The 25,453-nt window shown below is 38.1% G+C and overlaps 1 long non-coding RNA gene across 5 annotated transcripts in view; it reads right to left on the bottom strand.

Moving 5' to 3' along the window:
* LOC120302902 overlaps window positions 1-23,078 on the bottom strand; it is a 38,015-nt gene extending 14,937 nt beyond the window's left edge. Inside the window, exons 1-5 of one of the 5 annotated variants that reach the window (XR_005555267.1) lie at window positions 22,866-23,078; window positions 22,178-22,213; window positions 12,273-12,331; window positions 11,053-11,287; window positions 77-214 (exon numbers count right to left, since the gene is read on the bottom strand). This is a non-coding gene — a long non-coding RNA (uncharacterized LOC120302902). Of the gene's footprint in view, window positions 1-76; window positions 215-11,052; window positions 11,288-12,272; window positions 12,332-22,177; window positions 22,408-22,865 lie in introns of those variants that run through there. The other 4 variants (XR_005555264.1, XR_005555266.1, XR_005555268.1 and 1 more) reach the window with 4 other exon arrangements.
* Window positions 23,079-25,453: the final 2,375 nt, after the last annotated feature.

The raw sequence follows: 25,453 nt of genomic DNA, 5'->3' as shown, positions 1-25,453 counted from the left end.
CTCAGATTGAGAAACACTGGTATAGTGGTTAAGACATAAGACTAAGAAACCAGGAGACCATGAGTTCTAGTCCCACCTTAGGCACAAAGCCAGCTGGGTGACCTTGGGCCAGTCACTATCCCTCAGTTCGAGGAAGAAGGCAATGACAAACCACTTCTGAAATCTTGCCGATAAACCTGCATGGACTAATCCAGGGAACTGCCAGGACTCGACCCTAAGTCAAAGACATAAAAACAAAACAAAACAAAAACGCATTAGCAAATGTGTAGAAACATGTAAAGGAAGAAAAAGCTGAAACACTCTTTATATAGATTGTTTTTAGCCTAGGAGAAAAGTTAAAGGAAACTTTACAAATTGCAAAATGTGTAGAAAAAATAAAATGTAATCCCTCATAATAATAGGTTCTGCAACCATCCAATGAGACAGGACAAATTACATGAGCTCTACATCCACCAGTGATTCTTTCCCTGTTGCTGAGTTAAAGCCTTGCCCACCTATCCCTCAGTTGGCAGAAAAACATCCCACCATGAAATCAGGCATCCCCTACCCTGTTGCTTTTGCATTGGTTCCTAATCACATCAGTCACCTAATTTCCCTCCAAGTTAATCAGTGAAAAACCCAAGCAAGTTTTATTTATATTTGTTGGCTTGCTAGCAGAATGACCATAAGCCAAACATCATCAAAGATCAGCAGAAATTGCTAAATAATTTGAAAGAGAAAAAGCCTGCAAGCAGTTGAGCTTTGCTACCAGTATATACATCACAGACCAACATGGCATATGTCAATCAAGCCCAAGAGAAAGTAGTGGGGATTGTCATAGCACTTTCCTGTGCTATGAACCAGAGCCAGAGCAGACAAAATGTTCAAGGCACTTAACAGCAAAATAGAGTACCTGACATAGCAAACCCACCATCAGATATCTATTGGTACAACTAAAACTGTAGCAACTTTCTTGGATATTTCAATAAAAGTGGTATTGCAGTCACTGATCTGTAATTGTTGATTGCAATCACTGGAACCACCATCTGTCCACAATGCTGCAAAGCTTTCCTTCCCATTTCTTTATTTTTTTAAAGCCTCCGTAACTTGCAACAGAAGGATGTTGCTGTTTTGCTTCTGTGAAGCTTTATTTATCAATATTTCCTTACCAAAAAGTGTCCATGGACCTAAAGAAAATCATAGGAACCAGAGAACAAGTTGTTCCTTCGCACTTTGATTACAATGCTACGTTGGTTCCATAAGAGGAAAAAAAAGAAAAGGACTGTGTTAGAGTCAATGGAGATCATATGTGAAGGAGTGTGGAAAGGCATCCAAATGTGCATATATCGGGGAAACAAAGGGATTAGCAAAAAGGGAACAAACCCTAAGGAAAAGACAGGATTGATTCACATGAGAACCAGCCACCAAGGCTTGTCTTCCCTCAATAGATGGGAAGAGCAAGAGAAGGAGAATGACCAATCTGTGCTGTCACCAACCTGCTGAAATCCTGACTGAAATTTCTAAAGTTGGCTTAGGAAATAGCTGATAGCTCTACGGAAGAGAAGTTTTTAAGCTGCAGTTTGGAATTCACTCAAAACTCTCTTGTTGAGCTCTGTCATGGTATTTATCTGGGACCCATAAAGTAGGATTAAGAGCCCACAATAAACCAAAGCAGAATCTATTTTGTCCTTTAAAAAAGAAGATATTTCACTAGGTTTTGCTCTGCTCAAAGTGTTTGTTTTATCAAGAATATAGGTCAGAAAAGTCCCAAGCCAGCCTCAGCAGAAAACACAGTCAAGATCCAGCCAGAATAGTGAATTTGCAGTTGATCAAGAATCATGGAAAACGGCTGTCAACTGGGTAAGATAGATGGGTCCTTATGTTTGCAGAGTTGAGTGCATATAGCTAAAAACTTACGTTATTAGTTTTAATTATATTTAATTACTGTGTGCATCTAATTGTTACCTTTATGGTTTACAAATTTGATGATCACATTGGATCTTTTTTGAGCTTTTTTGAAGAATGCACTAATTAGATGGGTCTAAGAGATAAAACCTAAAAGTGAATACATTGCCATTTAATGTCTTTAACTTGCTCAAATTTATCTATCATTGATTTTTCAATTATGAAAAATGTTTAAATGCTTATTTGGTAAAACCAGGACCTTTGTTATAGAATAATAATTTTTTACTTTTTCCCTATTGGGAAAAAGAATACAAATACAAAAAAAGATGGCATCAGCATTTGCAAAGCGTATAGTCAGATTAGGCAGATTGGTAAAGGCTGGAGGATGGAGATTTTGCAAGAGCCAAAACTATATTACTAATATAAAAACAATTGTACAGTGGAATAGCCAGAATACAGTACATCTGTCAACACTGTGACAATGGACGTCAATACAATGACAACTGAGAATCAGCAGCCATGTTACCTTTGGTTTTAGAGTGCCTTTTTACTGTTTTGAAGTTTAGATGGAGAAGATGGGAAGGGGTAAATGCTTGAGAGTTAGTTAGCCATAACAATGGCAGCTGTGTGGGAACTCAAGGACATTGCTTAATAAAGTTTTGACAGGCTGAGGAGTTGGGAAGAAAAGCCCACATTTTGCATTAATTGGAGAATGTGATTTCTGACAGCTTCTTTGGGGTGGGAATTGCAACTTGTTACTTTGTATCTGGGGGGGAAGAAATTTCAGTCTTGGGTTCAACTATGTAAGTGCTGATACTTTGTTTCCTGAATAAAATGTTCTTTAAGGAAGAAGTCTTTGCCTTGAAGTTCTTTTCATTGGTTTCATCTATTGGAACCATGACAACATCCTTACCTATCTCTTCTTAAGGAAGGAGGATTACTAATGCTTTAATACCAACAAACCAAAGGACAGCTTTAAACCTTTCTCATTTTTAGACGGGAACAAGATGAACACAACCTCCTGGGCTCTTGGGAAAAAAGTTCGCCAAGATACAGATTTTGTGCCATGATTAGGAATATTATTTCCCCTGAAAATTCTATTTCCTTCTTAATTGTGGATTACACATTTGGGGGCAGTCATGATTTCTATGAGCTACTAGGTCAGTGGTTCTCAACCTCTGGGTCGGGACCCCATTTGGGGTCGAACGACCATTTCACGGGGGTCGCCAAACAACGCAGTCTTAATCTTGAATAGAGTCTAATTCTATTGGCTTTCAAAAGCCAATAGGAATTGTCCAGGCTGTCTCTGCCCTGCTGACCCCACCAAAAGTCCCATTCTGCAAATGGTGCTGCACCAGTTGAGCAGTCCTTGACTTACGACCGGTTGAGTAGTCCTCGACTTACGACCGGTTGGGGGTCGCGGCAGTAAAAAGGTTGAGAACCACTGTACTAGGTACTTGTGAGATCTTGCTAGAGGAGGATACAAGCTTCTTATTTCAGAACTAAAAACTAAGCTCAGAAACTTCCATGAGCTTTGTGAAACTGACCACAGGCTTATAAAATTGATTAGATTAAGTATTCTCAAAAGATCATCCAATTTTATTACATCCATTTTATGTGAACTGTTGAATTATTTAAAAATCCTAGAATAAATTTGATATCCATTTAATTAAATTAACACATCATTCTTAACACTGACTTAGTTATACACTTTGCATAGAAGTAGGAGTGCTTTATATCTTTGAATTTCTCTTAAAGAGATATTTATAAATACCAAAAAATCGTACTTTTCTAATGTTACCTTTTGTGCTGGTTTTTCCTCAGTCTGTTCTTTTAAAATATGTTTTGTTAATGTTCTGTTTATCCAATAAGCAAGCATGCATATATATAAAACCAGTTCAAATTAATTTCACTGTTGGAGAAAGGCCTATTCATTGATGGTTAAACTGGTCCAGTCTAGCACTGTCTTCCCAGTCTAAAACATAGACAGAGTTACTAGCCAAGTTACTCAGCCTGTTTCTGTGCCTAAAATCTGTACCTTAAGCAACCCCCTGGCCCATAGACAGACAGGTAGCTAGCTATATAATTTTGCTCCCTTTGAATACATTGATAGAAAATATGCCAAACTAGAGTGAGTTTGACAGATGAGCAAACCTATACGGCTAGTCATCTGTTAAATTTTCCTTCTTTTGTATTCCCTGTGTTAAGAATTATTGGTGAATGTTTTCTCATCAAGTGTAATATTTAACAGGAAAAAAAGAGGAAGTGGGAGCCAGAGAAATCCACCAATCCCTATTCTTAATGTGCCCTTTACACTATAAGTAAAAATAATGCCATTTGCCAACATTGCAATTGTGGCAGAATTGAGACAACAGAGGTGGCAGTAATTTTATACTAGAATAGCTTTCTGCTGGCTTAATAAGCAGTACTTTGACTTAGTTATGAAGAAGAGCAACTGCTTTATATTTTTATGATCTATTTTTCAATAAAAAATAATTTATAATATGATTGTATAACCCATAATAATGCTTAGATGATTATTTCTAGTTACCGACATCATGTCAGTATAACCCCCACCTTATTAATTTTCTATTAACCTGAAAACAGCTTTTATAAAATCTGACAGCTCATATCCTCCTAATTACTTTTAGTAAGTAACTAACATTTTTATTTACTTTTAGTTATTTACTAAAAGTAAATAACTAAAATTAGATTCCCTTCTTCTCCCAACTGTGGATATGGATATGATGTGGCAAATCCACTGGCTTTTTGATTATTCCTGCAGTTAGGAGTTGGGATCAGCCTAGCTTCTATTGGCTACATTAGATCAGGAGCCCCCCCCCTTCCTCCCTGGGTCACTGCCTTTCATGGCTACTTTGACTTGGGCTACTGGAGAGGTTGGGCATCCAACTTATATCGGCAGACCTATCTCTGACTGGCCCTTTCTATGTTAGGTTTTCCATAGGCTCTTTTATACACAGTACAGCTCTTGTAAAAAAAAGTTGATCTTGCTTTGTTCAGCACGTTGATTTCACCTGGGGAAAAGCAGGGTTATGCCAGCATTGGGTGGCTAGTTCTGTCACCACTGGATACATTGCCGGTTTTCAACTGCTCTAGTTCACAAGAGATTTTATATGGCTATATGTTTGACTTTTTTTTTTATCACTTTGGCATTGCAGCAGTGACATTCCATCTACTTCATTCCAACTCTGATGCTGTTGACCAGAAGGTCAGAACTGGGCTCCTTGGTTACTTAGCGCCAGCTAGTATCACCAGTCAAGGATAGAAGTTGCTGAATATCATTATTTCTTGGTTCATCCTGTGCTCCTCTACTGTGCCTGTTATCTCTTAGCCATGCTATTTTTAAGCAAGGGTTTAGCATTCTTTCAAAAACAGGCTGGATGCACATTCAGAAATAGCCGAGGTGACAAATCATAAGCACAGAGGAGGAGTTGCTCTGACCAGGAGCTGCATCTGCAATGTGTAAAACTTGCACCTTGACAGATAGCTGAACTCATGTTTTAAGGAGTCACCATGCACATTAGGGAAACTAGTAGATGGTTTCCTGCTGGAAGGTGGGACGAGAAATTAAGCCTTCCTCTTTAATTTCGCCCATAATAGGTGTATAATTAGTCCCATTTGCTAATTCTGTTGCTTTGCTAGTTACTGTGTGATAAGCAGTAGGGAGGCAGATTTTATGCCTTCAGCAGAGTGTTCTGCCAGCTCAAGGGTTGATGTTAGAGAAAAGTTCCCTGAAGATGGGCTCCAGCATGAGTCCAAAAGCTCGGAAGACAGAACCACTGGTCCCAGTAACCAACCCAGATTGGATCCTGCAACAGTATCCTGGGACACGTATATTCGCTTTCATTCATTGATGCTAGTGATGAATCATGTTTGCATTTAATTGCAAGGATAGGCTGAAATGTGGAAGCAGACAATTAAAACAGGTAGACTGAATGGCTTCAATATTCCCCCATGTACTTTTTGATAAGCTCTGGTGAAATTTTGTGCAGGCTAACATATATCTATAGAGTTGACCTAACAAGATAATTTTCTTAATATGGATTTTTAGAATTTTGATAATGGCCAGTCTTCTTTAACTTGTTTACTGGTTTGTTTGTTTTATATATATTGTCTCTAATTATACTAAAAATGCAAATCCCAGGTATATTCATGTTGAGAAAAGTATATATAAATCAAATATATTTTTCTGGAGATTGTACATAATCCAGCAGAATCATCCTCTATTAAACTGAAGTGGGTAAGAGACAACTATTAGCATACAGTAATCACATCAGAGAAAGGCATTTCCATTGGGAAACCCAATGAAACTATTTTTAATGCCCCCCCCCTTCTTCCCCCCATAGGCCGGCTGAAAATATGTTTCAAAAGGAGAAGACAAAAATAAATCTAGCTTCCAGTTTTCTCTTTCATGTCATGAATTTTATTTTCCTCCCCTCTGAGTTTTTTAACATTGGAAATGTCATTTATGCAACCATTTGGTGGAGGCTTAAAAAAAAAGATGAAAGGTGTATAAGAATTGGCAGACCATAAAAAAAAAATGCATGTTCCTTTGATAGGCAGTTCACTTTAACAGATGGATTCTGTTCCTGAGTAATCAGGAAAAGGTCCCATGCCATCTGCTAGGATTCCAATGAACTTTTGTGGAGACAATTGCATTTCTGGGTGAGTACATTCCATTGAGGTAAAGAGAAATGTGCTTGTGAAAGTACATGTGTGTGTCTGTGTGTGTATCTGCCTGTCTGTCTGTGCTTGTGTGTGATGATAAAATATATGCTATATTTTCTCCCAAATTCTTAAACTGATTAAAAATTTGAACAATAATAGAATTTTGCATTATGCATCTAATTATGGATATGAATAAGGGCACAGATAAGGAACATTTTTCAATTGGCTAATCCAGAGGACCAATAGGAAAACAAATTCAGCTACAAAGTTAAGGCTAGCATGAGAGCCACTGGAATCTTTAGTTACTCCTTTTTGTTAATAATAGTAGTAGTAATAATAATAATAATAATAATAATAATAATAATAATAATAATAATGGCAAAAGCAAGCAAGGGTAGTACCAATAGTAATAGGCACCTTGAGTGCAATCCCAAAACAACTGGAGCGCCACTTGAACACCATTGGCATTGAAAAATTCACCATTAGTCAATTGCAAAAGGCGGCCTTACTAGGAACTCCTTCCATCCTGCGACAATATCTGTAATAACATCAAACATCCACATCTGCCTATCCCAGATCCTTGGTAAGGACTCGATAGGTAGACAGAATGCCAAATCCAGTCTGAACATCTGGCTGACTGTGCGATGATCAATAACAACAACAACAACAACAATAATAATAATAATAATAATATAGTAATAGTAATAATAATAATAAAGTTGTAAGGGACCTTGGAGATCATCTAGTCCAACCCCCTGCTCAGGCAGGAAACCCTATACCATTTTGGAAAAATGGCTGTCCAGTTTTTTCTTAAAAACTTCTAGTGTTGGAGCATTCACCACTTCTGGAGGCAGGTTGTTCCACTGGTTATTAGATAGTCTTTGTCATATTCCTCTATGCAGCAGAGGAAACAAAACATTGAACAGTCATTCTAAGGTCATTGAAACAACTTCATCTTGCCAATATTATATAGTTTGTATAGAGACCATATTTCTGAGATTTAAATCCTGCTACTGCAGCCGTATGTATGATGTTTTATTCATTAGGACTTTACAATGCTTCATTTCAAAGCTTGAAATCAAATTTCCAAATTAAATTGATACATTGATTTGATACACTGAAATGGATCACTTCATTTTGTGAAGTGATTCTAATCGATTTGAAGATTCAGTGGTCTTTTTAAAGTTCACACACATACATTATCCAAATGAATCTTCAGATCCAATAATTCAATGATTCAATTTATTAATTCAGACCACACTGATTCAACTGAAACAGTCTCATCAAATTGCACATTTAATTGGAACTAAGCTAACTTACTCCTTTGTTTTATTCATTATCTTAGGAAATCTACTATTTCTCATCCCTCTGGACACTTCTGCAAAAATAGATATAGTAACTTGCCTCAGAGAGCAGTTGGAGTGCTGAATGAAGATTTACAATTCTCTGCCTATAAAAATGCTAATACAACCAGCCAATGTCAGTAGGATCACTATCCTTTTATTTTATTACAAAGATGACACTTCCTGTTATTGGATTGCAGACGTAGTCACTAATGCCATGGGCAATAGTAATGCATTCATTATTGGAAGAACATTGCTCACTCCATAAAGGATGTGTGTATACTAAATGTCCATGTAGAAAAATCTTCACCAAGAGTACTGAGAGTCAAGGGAGAAGGATATTTTGTTTTTTATTTCTGTGCTCACCTAAATTACTGTCAGGAAGTTGTGTCAATGGTATCAAGTATGTGTTGAGTCTTAGGTTCATTGAAAACCTGACCTTGTGTTTGGCAATGCAGACATTGCAAAATAACTATTGACGTAGCTGTAAATGAAGGCAGGTGGTATTACTAAACATATCACTGTGGTGTGGAATTTACTATTATGTTGCAATTCCAACAAATACATGGACACTTGGAGAAGGTGGGGATCCGCTGTCTGGCATTAAGTCTATTATGCACCTGTATAGAAATTTGTAGATTTACAGGTCTGAACATGAGGAAAAGTATGGCTTTTGCAAATTTGATTGAGAATAATTTTGCCCACCTTTTCCCATGTGTAGGTTAACATAGAAACCTTCTTGGATGTATATAATTAAAGTGCAAATTAACTTAGGCACTTCGACTATTTCTGTTTGGCAATCCAGCCTTAAACTAATTTCTCACAGGAGTCTTTTCATTGTTCTTCTATTATAGGGCTGAATAAGGTGATCTCGAACATTTTTGGCAGATGAAAACTATGGAGCCTATGGGAAGTTGCCATTTTCCCAGCACCCTTATTGCATATTGCAAAAGAGGGATGGGCATTCACTAGAGCACTTTTTCAAATGTGAGTAAGTCTTGTGATGTATTTCCCCAGCTGCAGAAAATATATTAAGCAATCTGTTCTTTCTGTATAATATCACAGGCTGAATTATATCAAGTGGAATACTACAAGATAGACAGCAACTTTTGCATTTAGTTGACTAATGTTATACTGCAAGTAGAATCATAGGGATAATTGAACTTTAGGAAATAAATAAAAGTCAAGAACCTGACAATACTACTGCTTTAAAAATCTGTCAAATTAACCCTTTACATCCCATCAACAAAGCTTATCCTACCACAGTTATGAATTATCTGAGTTAGCATTGAATTGTTAACACCTTTTATTAACATTATGGCATTTGTGTATTGTGGTTGGTTGCACAGTCAGCCAGATGTTGGGAATGGACTTGGCATTTTTATCTACCTATCAAGTCCTTCCCAAGGACCTGGGATAGCATATATTGCTGTTTGGTGGTGATAAAGGTACCACTTGCAGGATGTAACCTGTTCTGAATAAAGCTACAGTACCTTTTTCAACTGAATGATGGTGATGTTGTCAATGCTGATGGTGTTCCAGATGTTTAAGGATTGTACCAAAGGTGCCTATTACTATTAGTATTATCTTTGCTTTCTTTTGCCCAAGTCGTTCTGTTTCTGTTTGCAGATCTTTGTGTTTGGTGACTCCAGTTTTTTTCTCTTCTCTTCTGCTGTCTTCAGGTTCTGCCACAATCACTATCCAGACATTCTTGTCTTTCTTATTGACAATTGTTAATTCTGGGGTGTTACATGGTTAATTCTGGGGTGTTACATGTATAAATTCCAAAATCTCTGAGCAGTATTATTATTATTTGGTTTGGATCAATAGATCAATGGGTTTTTTTGCCAACTATGCTACTCTTGATGCTCTTGACTCTAAGACAGGGATCTTCAAACTTGGCTGCTTTAAGACTTGTGGACTTCAATTCCCATGGCTGGCTGAGGAATTCTGGGAATTGAAGTCCACAAGTCTTAAAGCAGCCGAATTTGGAGAACCCTGGTCTAAGATGAGAAAGGGAAGTGAAACAGAAAGGGAATTCATGCCACAAGAGAAGGAGAAAGACAAAAATCACTCACTTGGTTTGCAGGCTCAGATTGGTTGAAAACTAATATTTTTCTCGAATATATTCTCAATGTTCCTGCCAGATTATGACTGTTGGATTTTAGAGGTACATTCCAGATTACATGTTCTACTCATGCAGAGCATTAGCTACTGTGGATTTGTTGGAACACGAGAGCTACCCCATTTCAGATCCATAAAACAGTTATGGTATTTTGTGTAGAATAGATGAAGAAATCAATAACAACAGATGAAATAACTTTTAGGGAACTTTGTTTGCCTCTTCCTGTTGACATTGCCCCCCCAAAATCTTTTAAGAAATGCCAGTATCCTTGGGATAACAGTCTCAAAATATTTGCCTTAGAGCAATTCTTTAGAATTTTTCTATTACTGATAAATTTGTTTCAGTATTATATTTGTATCAATTTCTAGGCAATCAAACAGAGCCATTTGTAATTGTGTATACCCAGACAGCAGAGCAACTATCCTTGGGTTTTTTTTTTTTTTTAATGGTTTGCATCATTGCTTGGAAGGTTGCTGTGACAGCAAATCTCAGTTGAATTAAATATACATCTTTGCATAAGGATTTTTGCAGCTCCCACATATTGCACTTTTACAGTTCAGAAGAGATGACTGAGCAGATGGGAGGGCAGACCAGTGGATATTTGCAATTTTCTGCCAAACCAAAGACATTTTTACTCTCCCAAGGGATGAGTATGCACTGATTGAAAGGTTGCAATTTGTTTATTTTTGTATGAAGGGAGGATGCTTTATTTTCACATTGCTGCATCCATGTAAGCTAAAAATTTAAATATAAGGTATCACTGAGAAGAATATGGTAGGCAAAGGGCAGCTATGCAGCACAGCATCAAAAAAAAAAAAATCATTGGGCAGCAAATTTACCTTTTCAAGCAACTGCATAGTCCTTTTAAATAGCCAGAAACAAAAGTGGGATTTTCCTCCCTCCAGTTTAATGATCTGAATAAAGCACATCACAATAGAAAGTCTAACAACCACAGTGAAGGAAATATGATGGCCGTCAGAATAAAAGCATACTTTTTATATTAAGGCTTACCTGAGGGTAACTTACAATCAATGACTCACTGCATAAATGGTTTGTGGATTGTGCTTGTCATAGTTTAGCACAGACATGTCAAACTTGTGACGTCACATGATGTCGCGCAACGTATTGGAGCTTTTTCGCAGTTGCCGGCAATGGGGTGGGCACAGCTCCGGTATGATGAAACGGGCCCATGGGCTGGCAGTTCGACACCCCTGGTAGCAGGTTGCAACTCAGAGCATCTTACACACTGGAAGTAAAATGTTATTCTCTAATATTATCCCCAGGACATAGGCAGAAGGATGCAATCATCAAAGTAACACATAAAACTGATTCCAGGGCAGGTGGTAGCACCTAGCCCAGATTGGTTAAAATTGAAGTACAGTTGCTTAGTAACCTCGTTTGTACTTGGATGGAGACTATCAGGAAATTCCAAGGCTGTAAACTAGATTAGAAAGCGAGAAAAAGTCCAAGGAGAGAATAACAAATGCTTCTAAACTGTTGCAAAGAAACTATAAACAAATATCCACAAAGTCACCCAAAATTATGCCCGATTGAAGGGAAACTTTACTTTTACCGGTACATAAAGAGAGAAAGAGATTCTTTCTTCAAGTCAATATTGACTCCTAGAGACTGCTTAGACAAGTCCCTACAATTTTGGGGGCAAGATTGTTTTGCCCTTGCCTGCTTCCTAGGGCTGAGATAAAGTGACTGGCCCAGGGTCACCCACCTGCCTTTGTGGCTAAGGTAAGACTAGAACTCACGATCTCCTGGTTTCTAGCCTAGGTTAAAAGAATGATTTTCGGTTAAAAGAATGACCCATCGAAGTAATTCTGAAATTTTAAAATGTATTTTTAAAAACCTGAAAAGAGGCATTAACATAAGTACACCCAAAAAATCAAAACATTCAGATCACAACAGTGGTCTTGTGTGTTAGTATTAATGTCCTCTGATGAACCCAAAGCCCTGTTAGTTATAGACTGACAAAACAGAAGTGAGGAAGGAATAGAATTTGCTGTTCTTCCTTTTGTTTTCTCTCATTGTTCAAAATGAAAAAGAAGGATGTTTAAAGCAGCTCAAGGGGTAATTCAATTCTTTGCACCCTTTCCTGCATGTAAGAGAGAGGTAGAGGTTCTCCAAATTCTTTGAATCCCTGCTGAACTCCCAAAATGTCTCCTGCTGTGGTCTTTCCAGTTTCAAAGTTTCTGATATGGATAAATAGAAAAATGCCATACTTGCCAATCACAGAATGTTTTTCTCCCTGGAAAACAGACAGGGTTTCTTTCTTCTTCTTCTTTTTTTTTGGGGGGGGGGGGAAGAGAAGTTTATTTTGTAAGGTGTAAAAAAATTCATAATACTGTTGAAAATTACCTTGCCTTAAAGTTCCCCCCTTTTTTTCTATCTTTTTTTAATCCTAAAAAAACCCCATAGTTATTACTTATATGTCCACTTCCTCAGTGAATTATTATTTAGGCACAGAACACTGCATTTACATTGTTGTGTGTTCATTCTACCAGAAGATAAAATACTTCATGCTGCCATAAGCAAGGGAATTAAAGGGGGAGGGTCAAATGGAGTTTTTTAAGACAGGAAAAAATAGATAAACAATGTAAGGAAATTTTCCATTCTTTCCCCCCCCCCCCAACACCTTCAAATCTTTTTTTTTTTTGAAAAAGTTTTTTTTCCATTTGTACATCATACAAAATACAATTTTGAAATAAAATAAATTCATAACCATTGGTACCGCCTGCCCATTCCCCCCAGGCCGCGTCCACCCACTCTAAAACCTTCCGTACTTCCCTCCTCTTTCTCTCCTTCCCTCCTACTCTCTTCCCCTCCCCTTCTCCTCTTACCATCCTACTTCCTCCCTACTCCTTCCTCCCCTCTCATCCCTCTCACACACATGAACGCAGCATAGGGGAAATGCCTAGGCCGCACCTTTCTTATAAACTACCATATATATATGATCCTTACCCACCCACTCTTCCACCCCCCCACCCCCAACCCCCCTCCCCTCACTTCCCAGAGCAGAATACAGGGTTATTAATGACAAAGTTGACAATAAAAAAGAAAAAGAAAAAGAAAAAAGAAAAAGAAAAAAAGAGAAAAAAAATATCATACTTAACCTTTAACTCCAATAACATCATAAACAAATCTCTATAACATTTACTATAAAATTCACTCGTAAAGTAAATGAAACTTTATAGAACACCTTCAAATCTTGAATCAGATCTGAGCCCATGCTCTATATTCCTCCTGCTTTTACTTGCTCCACCCTCACTTTATGAACAAGGTGAATTTAAAATGGTGAATAATACAGCACGTTATTAAGTAAATCAGTTTTATTTACACATATATTTACAGTATTTTCAGGAAGAAACCCTGGATTCAGAGGGTTTCCAAAGGACGTTCTATTCAAAGCGGAGATTCAAGATTTTAAAGCATCAGGATTCAATTTCAACAGATTTGGGATTCAATGTCCAATCTGACCAAAGATTCGGTTGCCATGGGGAAAGCATCAAATGACTGTAGCCCCTTTATTCTTTTGTTAGAAGGGAAAGTGCATACCAGCATTGATGGGCCTTCAGAGCCCATTAGCTCTACAAAGCCTCAACAAAATAGCAATATTTTTTTCAATTTCCTATATACATGTCTTCAGGCAGGAGTAGCAGGGATGAGGCAAAGATGGCCCAACAGCACCTGACTGAATCACAGACAGCCTGTAGGCAAGATGTGCTTGAGCCAAAATGCAGAAAATATCCCACTCCGAATAATAATAATAATAATAATAATAATAATAATAATAATAATAATAATAAAGGTTCACAATGTGCTTAACAAGTAAACTCTTACAAAATCAAAGAACCCTGATCACTTAATTTTCTGGATAACACACAGTTGTTAGTAAAACTAAAATTAGCCTCCTCTGGCTTCTCAGCTGGCTTCTGAGAAGCAAATTCAATGGGAGGAAAACAACATGATTCACTTGACTGCAGTGATTGACTTAACAACTGTGGCAAAAAGGTTGTAAAATGAAGCACAACTCATTTAACAACTGCCTGGCTTAGCAACAGAAATTGGGGGTTCGATTGTGATTGTACATTCAGAACTACCTCTATTTCTGTATGCCTTTTAAAAAACACTGTGACTTCAACATAATAAGACACCCCCCCCCCCAGTCGGTGGACTGGCACCAGTCCGCGATATGTCAGAAACCGGGCCACATAAACAAGCGAAACCCCATCTGTGGCATGCAAGGTTTTGCCCTCTGGTCCATGGCAAAACCTCTCTCCAGGGAACCGGCCCCTGGTGCCCAAAAGGTTGGGGGGTAGCTGTATTAAGAGATCTATTTTGTAGGTTCGGATTGATTATATTGATGACTCATGGGGACTTTATTAAAGCTGTGGGATACTTGTTCTCAACCTCCGCATTTAGGTAGTACAATCGCATGCCAGCTTCCCAGGTCTGTTGTGCCAAAGAAGGAAGAATTGGGAGGGGCAAAGGATATTTTGTCTAAAGATTGATACGAAGACATATAATGGATTCACAGTTATATGAATCCACATTTCAAAGGTCTGTGACAATAGGACAGAAAAAAAGTGTAATAACCACCAAGCAAAGGGGCTTAATGGCCAATAGGTGAATTTGAAATTCTGAGAGTCGTGTCTGCCTTTTAGGGGGATAGAGGGCTTGTCCATTCATCAAAAACCTCTCACAATGGCATAGCTTTTAATCTAAAGCAAAAAATCAGATAAAAGGTTGAACTGAGAAGGCATCGCTGCAGAGGCCCGAGGATGTGTGTGTTTAATATAAATTTTTATTGAAGAAATTTTTAATGAGATAAAAAGAATATGAATATTAGAAAAGAAACTAATAAGAAACAATAATGAATAAGTAAGAAAAAAATAGAAAAGAAGACAAAGAAAAAGATTATTTAAAAAAACAGCTTCCACTCTTTTAGACAGCCATTATAAATTCATTTATATTTTACTCCCCTTCTCTCCAAGGTTACATCATAATTTCCTTCTTTCCATAAGCTACCCTTTCTAATCTTCAAACCCAAGAATTCATGTTTCTCTTTTTTCAGCAAAAAGTCTATAAGCAGTTTCCAATCACAGGTACCCTATTGCTGATCTTTCTTAAATCAAAACAGTTGAATTTGCCATCTCTTATATTTCCATCCTCTTCACCAACCATTCCTCCATTGGGTATTTCAAGATGCCTAAAGATGCATGGATGGCCAGGACAATATACTGGGGCCTAGTTCTGTAGCTTAGTGTGAGGCCTCCAGATCAGATAAATTGTGATAGACTTGAAGTACTTTGCAGCACTTTATATGACACTTAAATGCTTGAATATATTTAAATGTATTAACATTGCAAATATTTGCACCATCTGAGCTCAGCTTGGTTCATAGGTAAGTTCCAAATCTGACAAAATTTCACAGATACTACTTCTGGATCATCAGTGCCATTTAATTTTGGGCACAATTCAATAAAAAAAAAAATCATAGGGCTAAGTCTATTAATATACATGCTAAGAGTAGTAAACTGCCTTGTTATTTCATAATGGAAAGCGGTCTGTGAATAAGCAATTACTTTTCTCAGAAATGAAATTAAGATAGTGTTAAAAAGATCCATTTGGTTCTGCCATGACTGTGATGTGTTCCTGATAAAGTCACAAGACAACATTCGTCCCCTGGTTTTATAACACAGCTGCACTAACATAGTGAAAAATGATGAGTGAGGCTAATAAAGTTTAACACAATGAACTGTAAACAGTGGTGGGATTCAGCCAGTTTGCACAAGTTCGGCAGAACCGGTAGCTAATTTTTTGTTGCCCAGGCCTAGAATGGACTTCCAGAAGCGGCATCCACAGAGAGAACTGGTTGTTCACATATTTGAATCCCACCACTGACTGTAAATAACTAAGCATAGATGCCATTTGCTTAACTGTACTGAAATCCAGAAATATAGCACCTATTGGTTCCAAATATTTTCCATTAAACAAGCTGAACATGATGAATCATACAGTGCGCAAAGCTAACACATGGGCTGGTTTCATAAAGCCATGTTTGTTTAGTTTACAAGAGCCAACGTCTTTCCTGGCTTTGATAAACAGTGCAAGTGATTCATTATTTTAGCATCATATACATTTCCTGTTTATAGGCGATGGTTCAAGTAACTTTATTTTTTTACAGACAGGTTTTTCCAATTCCAATATAGACATTTTTTGTGTGCCAGAGTTCCATTCCCAAGTCAATTCCATTTTTCCTAAAGCTTAATCACACTACTTTTCTTTAAAAACTGAATTTACTCACTTATCAAAACATTTTGGTTTGGGAAATGGTGCAGTTAAAATCAGTCCCAAATCGGAAGAGGAAATAGATGGCCCAATGTACAGAGTTGCTTTCCTGGGTACTACTTTATTTGTTCAACTTACTGTATCTGTCAGTCACAATTATAAAAACACAGTGAAAGTTTTACTGTTCCTTCTTCTGAGCAGTGTTCTTCCAGAACCCACCATTCCATTGCCTCCTGATAAATCCCTTCTTAAGATAGACCAGTACCTTTTCACTCCCCCGCAGAAAAGACTTTTTGGTTTTGTAATCTCTTCTGCACTATTTAATCCTGCAAAAAAGCTGACCCCTTGTCGGGCATGTCTACGTGGTTGTTTGAGAGATTCCACAAATGCTTGAAAGACAACAAATTCATATTTTTGCTGCTTTGTAATACAAGATCTAGTTTCCATTGCATCATTTGTACTATTACAGCTGTAGGCTTTAGGGTATTTGGCTGCTCTTTGAGTAAAAAAAACAACAAACCAGAACACAAACTGTGTCCACTGCATACTGGACACAGTTATCACAATTGGAATTCCTTGTGCAATAAGCAGCCACTTCACATGAGGCTGCCCAGGGCAAGTGGTGTTCTGCTGGGATTGTACAACTAGGCCTGGCTGTTATTTGTTCTTGTTATTACTGCCATGTGCAATTAGTTAATGTTTCTCAGAGTCTATGTCTGAGCTGCATGGTAGATTCCAGTAAGACACATGATTATAATACATTTTGAGACGTGGTCACAAAATCTTAGGCTCCTTAATCTTGGGAAAACCTCTAAATAAATCTTGTAAAGTTGATTACGCTCAATATCAAAAAGTTAGGAATCTGACTGGGAAAAGAAATCAAGCTTTGACTGTACCCTTAAACTAGTTCAATCCCACTAACAGGGAAATTCTACACTGGATTATCTTAGAAAACATGACTTCAAGATTATAAGAACTCTCTCTCTCTCTCTCTCTCTCTCTTTCTCTCTCTCTGTCTCTCTCTCTCTCTCTCTCTCTCTCTCTCACACACACACACACACATCCTTATAGTATACACACCACATTATTGAAAGATTCACAAGGGACATGGGGGTGAAGGAAAGAATGTGGGTTCATATTAAAATACAAGATGATCTCATTTCAAAATTTCAAACATGAACCAAACATAGTTATTTGTCAAAATGTTCTTTTTTGAATTTTGCACTCCAGTTCCCTAATGTGTATAAGAATGTATTCTGTAGACAAAAGTGTGTATGAGAAGTTATATTCATAAAATGCATTGTTTGTAAAATGCATTCGTACATAATTGGTTGCTAAATTAGCTGTCATAAAACAACGTTAGGAGAAATGGCCACACAAAATATTTTGTGGAAATTGTTTAGGCTGCAGAAATGGAATAGACTAGATGAGAGAGAGAGAGAGAGAGAGAGAGAGAGAGAGAGAAATTGTTACTTCTGCTTTTCTGTAGTTAACATACCCATTTTCATTTCCTGATAAATGGTGTGCCAATAGGTGAGCTAGATAAGCAGCTGGATGAATTTTCTTATCACCAGGCATCTTCTCTAATGCAGTGGATTTTTTTTTTTTTTCAAAATTCACATACTGCCACTCAGTACGTGAATCAGCAACTATGTATTCTGGATAATCAAATGATGCATATGCATGCCTGAATATCTCTGAATTATGTTCTATAATACAAAACTTATTAACCAAAATCAAAAGGACCCTTACATAATTGTTTGGGGATTCAGGACATCTTACAACATCTGAATCCCCAAAGAACTCTATGTAAGGGTCCTTTTTGTAGATTTCAACTCAGCATTCAACACCATCATTCCTGAAATCCTCTTCTCTAAACTGATTCAGTTAGCTGTGCCTGACCACACTTGTAAATGGAGCATAAGCTTTCTAATGAATAGGAAGCAGCAGGTGAAGCTAGGGAAAATCACACCAAACACCCCTTCCATTAGCACAGGAGCCCCCCCCCCCGGGGGGGGGCTGTGTGCTCTCTCCATTACTCTGCTCTCTCTATACCAGAGGTAGGCAACCTTGGCTCTTTTATGGCTCGTGGACTTCAACTCCCAGAATTTCTGAGTCAGCGTGGCTGGCTCAGGAATTCTGGAAGTCCACGAGTGATAAAAGAGCCAAGGTTGCCTGTCTCTGCTCTATATCAATGACTGCATCTCAAAGGATCCCTCTGTCAAAGTACTGAAGTTTGCAGATGATACAAAAGTCATTGGTCTCATTCAAGACGATGATGAGTCTGCATATAGACAAGAGGTAGATCAACTGGCCGTGTGGTACAGCCATAACAATATGGAGCTGAACACTCTTAAAACTGTAGAGATGATAATAGATTTTAGAAGAAGCTCTCCTATTCTACCCCCTCTTACAATATTAGGCAACACGGTATCAACAGTAGAGAACTTCAAGTTTCTAGGTTCTATTATCTCCAAGGACTTGAAATGGACCCCTGACATTAGAACATCATTAAAAAGGCACGACAAAGAATGTTCTTCTTGCGACAACTCAGAAAGCTTAGATTGCACAAGGATCTGCTGACACAGTTCTACAGAGGAATTATTGAGTCTGTCATTTGTACCTCAATAACTGTCTGGTTTGGCACAGCAACCAAACAGGACAGGTACAGACTTTAATGGATAGTTAGGACTACAGAAAAAATGATCACAATCAGCCTGCCTTCCACTGAGGACCTGTATACTGCACAAACCAGAAAGAGGGCTGAGAAAATATCTACAGACCCCTCACCTCCTGAACACAATCTATTTCAACTTCTCCCCATACAACATCACTACAGAGCATGCATGCCAAAACAACCAGACATAAAATTAGTTTTTTCCCCTGTGCCATCACTCTGTTTAACACTTAATTCTCATGGCACTGCCTCATTTCTCATCTTTTTTCATCTTCTCATCTTTCCTACTATCTTTTGTTGGTTTCTTATGATTTATCAATTGTTGTTTATAACTTATGAGTAATGATTGTAACTATGATTACAGCTATGATTATGACCTATGAAGGGACACAGGGCAGAAAACATCCTGCAGCCAAGAAGGCTCCACACACATTTGCACCACTCAGGTGACCCTGAGGACATAAGTGGCCTCAAAGACTCTCTAAAAGAATGCAAATGACCAGCTGTCTGCAAGGAGTATAAATCCTTCCATTCCCTACCATCCAGTATGAGCTGAAGAAGCTTCTTGGATGAGAAGTGAAATGTCTTCAAAGAAAAACAAGGAAGTCCAGTTGTCTCATGAAAAAACACCTTTGGGTTAACTATGACCTGGATGACTCAGAATCTCCATAGACATTCCGTTGTTTATGGAACTGGAGCTTAATCTTTGTTTCAGCCAATAAAATTTTTAGAGCCAAACCTAAATGTCCATGGTCCAGAGACCAACTTATCCTTCTTCTGATGAAAGATATAGCTAGAGGAAACATATGTATATGTGGTAGGAACAAGAAAGTACCGTACGATAGTACCTTATGTGCTGGGAACGAGGAAATCACATCATATCTTGCTTTCCTTGATTACAGTTTCAGGGAGCTTCCATTTTCAATACTTCTAGTTCCAGCATAAGTACTCAAAAAATAAAAATAGAGCCATTAAAAATCCTTGTATTATTATCTTTTGGATGGAATCTATTCTGCATTCAGTCACAGCTGATCAGTAAAAAGAAATATGGTATTCCATTTTGCTTATGATACTATTAAGATACAAGTTCTGTCTCTCCATATATTCACACCTGCCAGCTCTACTTCTGATTGTCACTAATTGTCACCATTAATGCAATGGTCTGGGGATTTCTAAGAACACTCAGATGAATTTACAATTTGCCTCATAACTGGCAATTTCAATCAACTGGAATACTGCAATTGGAAACCCTAAGCATGTTAAGCTGAACATGATTCAAATCTGCATTTTTTGCAGAATCTACCAAAATCAAAATGTTTATGGCTGTAGGAGATGGACATAATGAATGTATCACCCGTGGTTTCCCCACTTTTAATTCCCATTATTCATCTGAATGCATGAATAGGACTTTTATAATATCCTAGAAGTAGTTCCAGAGCAACCACCCAAGGGAGAAATGTCTTTTCAACATAGGTGCTCATTTTCCACCCACTGTTGCAAAACTGTGTGGCATGTTGCAACTTTGCTTTAAAAGTCAACTTTTGCAAAACACATATTGGGTAATCTGAGTATATCTTTATCCTTTTGTGTACACAGTGGCCTTGCCAGTCTGGTTCATATTAAAAAGAAGAAGAATTTGCCCTTGGACAAAAGTTTTGAATGAGACACAAGACAAGGAGAAAAGAAATATTTTAGATGTTCATAGAGGTATAATATTCCCAAGTTATGGATCCTGTAATTGTGTAACAGAAAGGGAGAGAGGGAAGGAGGGAGGAAAATCACCTGAATTTTTAAAATACAGCAGTGATCAAAGACTGCTTCTAAATTAACAATTTATGGTTGCAAGCCAAATGCAATTGATACTTTATAAAAAATAGATTCAAATCCTAAAAGTAATTCTATTATCAGGTTGCTAGAAGCAGACAATTGATAACCCCAGCATCAGAAAAGACATGAATACAATATGAGAATGACTTATAGGGCAAATTACTTAGACAGAACTACCATATTTTCCGGCGTATAAGACGACTTTCTAAAGCGTGGAAATCGGTGCCGAAGTTGGGGGTCGTCTTATACGCCAAGTCGTCTTATATGCCAGAAATTACTGTAGTTTCCGGCATATAAAACAACTTTCTAGGCATGGAAATCGGCGCCGAAGTCGGGGGTCATCTAATACGCCGAGTTGCCTTATACGCCAGAAAATACGGTATATCTCCACAGATCTAGTATTCTGTGAAGGAATGACCTAATATAGAATTCCTAAACTTATATACTGCATTAACCTGAAACACAATTACTTTTGAGTGTTTGTATTCATCCTGTTTTTTCAGTACAACACTGCAAGAAAAAAAAGTATTTAAAAACTATACAAGGAAAAGTACAAGGTATATTACAGAGGAAAGACCAAAAATAGTGTCTTTCATAAGAAGTGACACTAAAATGTATGCCAACTTTTTCTAGATCTTTGTTTTCAATTACAAATTGATACAGACGCTGAACAAAATCACTTTGATCAGAAAAAGGAGAACTCAATTCAAATTGATTTGCATTTCCTTATTCTTTATGAAATATTCTATTCTGTTGATGTGAGATCTGGGAATCAAATTTCAGATTACTGTTTTGCCCAATTACTTGATTCAGATGAAAAGGTTCAAAATATTTTTATGTGAATTAAGTGCATTACTAATATAATGTAAGGCCCCAAACTCTAATTTTTCTTGGATCTAGAATAAACTTCCACTGAAACATTAAAATGCAGCCTTGAAGTCTGTTTATGCCATCCATTTTTATATACATCAAACTTTTACCAAGTTTCCTATAAAAAATGAGAATTTTAGTTCGCTGAAAATAAATTCCTATAATTACTCAGCCACTTGCTCTTCAGTATGAAATTATAATAGGGTAAACTATCTGTAAATGAGGTTTTGATGCCAAGACATATACCCCAAGTAGCTCTTCAATAAGTGTATGAAGTCAAAACAAAGAAAAGGGTCAGACTGGGACAAGAAAATACATTTAATTAAAATTAACAGCTTAGTATACTGTAAATACTTCCTGTGATGTATTCATTTCCCTTTTTTGTCATATTTAAAATTCCCAAAGTAGCAACATTGAGAAGGCTCTTTGATTCACACCTGTATGGTGATTTAATCTTCTTACCTTTCTCTAGCTTGCTTCAAATCTTGTCCCCTTGACCTGTTGACAAGGAAAGTGAAGAGTACTGAAGCTGTAAGTTATTATGGCTGGCACAAATGAATTTTTACTCTGAGCTATTTTAAGCCTGACAAATATACTGCAGCGAGCTTATCAGGATATGCTCAGAATGCTGAAGGAACACATGTGATGTTTTCAGTCACTCGTGTTTTATATTAAACAAAAGATTTTTTTTTATATAAAAGAGAAAGATGGCATGTCAAAACAAACACAAGCAAAAATGAGAGCAAGATAAACAAATCGTGGTTGGTATAGCTAGAAATGCTATTTTGTATCCTGTGAGTAACAAAACATAGTTCTTACTTCCACTACTCCTGAGAAGATTCAGCTCTGTGTCCATGGACAAGAAGCTGAGCCCTATAGATTTACAGACATTTGCAATCAGGGTTCTTGGTGCTCTCTGAGCTTCCTTGTTTTCTTGCAGACATTTCATTACCTCAACTAGGTCACATCATCAGTGCTAGCACTACACTACATTACAACACTAGCACTGATGATATTACCTAGTTAGGGTAATGAAATGTCTGCAAGAAAACAAATAAGCTCAGAGAGCACCAAGGATCCCTCATGTCAACCGTGAGCTACAAATATTCTCCTTTATTGGCATTTGAAATCACTTTGAGGCCTAATATACCTGGTCCAGAATGTGGTCACATGGACAGTGATGGGGGTGTCACATCATCATCCATGGCTTCACAAGCTGCACTGGTTACCAGTTGGCTTCTAGGAGCAATTCAAGGTGCTGGCTATCACTTGTAAAGTCCTTCAAAGTTTAGAGACTGGCTGTTTGAGGAATCACTCATCTCTGTCCATCTGATATGGTCCAACAGGGTGGATCCACTTCAAGACCTGTCAACTAAAGAATGTCAAATTGTGGGATTCAGAAAACACGCTTCCTTGTTGGTATTCCTGTCCTCTGGAATGATTTCCCCTCAAAGATCTATGTGGCTCCCACACTTCTATCATTCAGAAAACTTTGAACATCTGATTTTCCCAAGCCTTGCAGATAGAGTAATTGTGGAGTTCCCTTTTGTCTGTTTAGTTGCCTAGTTGTAAGCTCTCTAGAGCAGGGGTGGGGACTTATGGCCCTTTTATGATCTGTGAACTTCAGCTCCCAGAATTCTTGAGCCAGCATTGGGGCTGTAGTTCCACACCTGTGATTTAGAGTCATTGAGGAATCAGGCAGTATATAAATCAAATAAAAATTACACTGAATAAAATTTAGTCCTGCCTTATACAGGAAACCTAGCTTGGTTAGTCATTCCATCTCTGCCTTAGGAAGAAGGCAAACAACTTCTGAAAACAAAGATAGCAGAAGAGAAGAGGAAAAAAAACTGGAGAAAAATCACAAAATACAACTGGAGCATCACTCAAACAAGATCAGCAGTGGCAAAATCACAAGAAGTGAATTGCATAAGGCAGCTTTACTTGGAACAGTTTACATTCTACGACAGTGATGGCGAACCTTTTAGAGACCGAGTGCCCAAACTGCAACCCAAAACACATTTATTTATCACCAGGTGCCAGGTGGCATGGCGCACTGGGTGGGCGTGGCTGTGGTGGTCATGGGAGATTGGATGGGTGTGGCCAAGTTGGACGTGATCACTTCAATGTTGCTCGTGGGAGGGACGCCTGTGGGGGCTGGGCAGGGTTGGGGTAGATCCCGGGGGTCTCTGGCAGGTGGGATGGTGGGCAGGAGGCTTGTCCTGCTGGGTGAGGCGAGGCAAGGCAAGGCAAGGCAAGGCAAGGCAAGGCGGGAGTGCCATTGTCACAGGGCAAGGTGAGGCCGGGGCAGCTGCTGCCTGACACCATCAGCCCCTGCACACAGAGGCCAGTGAGCGCATTGGTGCTGGGATGCACCCGGCCATGTGGACCTCGGCGAGTTAGTGGGCGGCTGAAGAGGGACAATTGCCATCTCTGGGGCATGGCGTGCGTGCCAACAGAGAGGGCTCTGAGTGCCGCCTCTGGCACGCGTGCCATGGGTTCGCCATCACTGTTCTACGATGATACATTTAATAACATCAAACAACATCTGGTCCTTGAGAGGGACTTGACAGGTGGCTAAAAATGTCAAATCCAGTCTAAACATCTGGTTGACTGTGACCAGTCAACATCATTATCATTGCAAAATCTGAAAATAAATGCTTTGTTAGTGCATTTCTTCAACAATGTTGCATAATAAATGTCTGGTTTTCAGACAAGGGGCATGATCTCCCCATATAATTACTTCCTATATATTGTTAATGTTGCAATCATTTTCAGGCTTCCTGGCTAAGACATTTCAAAATTGTAAAAGTAGAAGCTGAACTCTCAAACTCTCAAGAGTACCAAAGCAAGCAAACCAACAAACATACACAAAGAGAGAGAAATACCCCCCTCCCCAAAATACAAGAACAACTATAGAAATACAAGGACTATAACTACCCAACTTGATTTTATAAAACTGTGATTTATTGTCTAAAGTGTGTCTAAACTGAGATGGGCTGTTTTGTGGTTCAGTATAATATGTTAAGGAAGCATAACCACTATTCCGGGCAAATGAGGAAAACAATACGGTTTCAAAAAGAGAAAAATAAACAGGGAAAAAAATTGGCCTGTGGGGGAGAAAAACCAACAAAAGCTAATGTCAGAAGAAAACAGATGATAGACTGAAAAATTGCAGTTAACTAGCCTCAAATCATATTGACACTATGTAAGAAATAAATAAACGAGAACTTTTATGAATTTTGAACATATGAAGCTATCGGTTAAAATACAGGAATCATATTTTCCCCTTCAAATCTGAGTCTTTGTAAAGCCTTTAGAGGAAACCAGACGACTGAAGGCATTAGCACCTTCCCCAACAACATGGTAAAGTGGACATAGACAACCATGTAATTCAGGGCTCTTCAAACTTGGCCCTTTTATGACTTGTGGATCTCAACTCGCAGAATTCCTCAGCCAGGCATGCTGGCTGAGGAATTCTGGGAGTTGAAGTCTACAAGTCATAAAAGGGCCAAGTTTGAAGAGCCCTGATGTAATTGGTTGCATTCTGCATGATGTGTCACTTTTTCTGCAAGGCCATAGCGTCAGGTATAAAGCCAATAGCTATGGCACTCTTCTCTCCTCAAAGGTAAGTCACAGCAGAATGCCACAAACAATTGTTACAAAACAGTTCTTTATTGTATTTCCTACATGCAGGGGTCTGAATCCCCTGCTCCAGTCAGACATATTTCTGTGACT

The sequence above is a fragment of the Crotalus tigris genome, unplaced genomic scaffold (assembly GCF_016545835.1).
Source record: "Crotalus tigris isolate CLP2741 ecotype Arizona unplaced genomic scaffold, ASM1654583v1 scf7180000024439.5362192, whole genome shotgun sequence".
In the NCBI taxonomy this organism is placed as follows: domain Eukaryota; kingdom Metazoa; phylum Chordata; class Lepidosauria; order Squamata; family Viperidae; genus Crotalus; species Crotalus tigris.
This window is presented reverse-complemented; position numbering and strand designations above follow the sequence as displayed.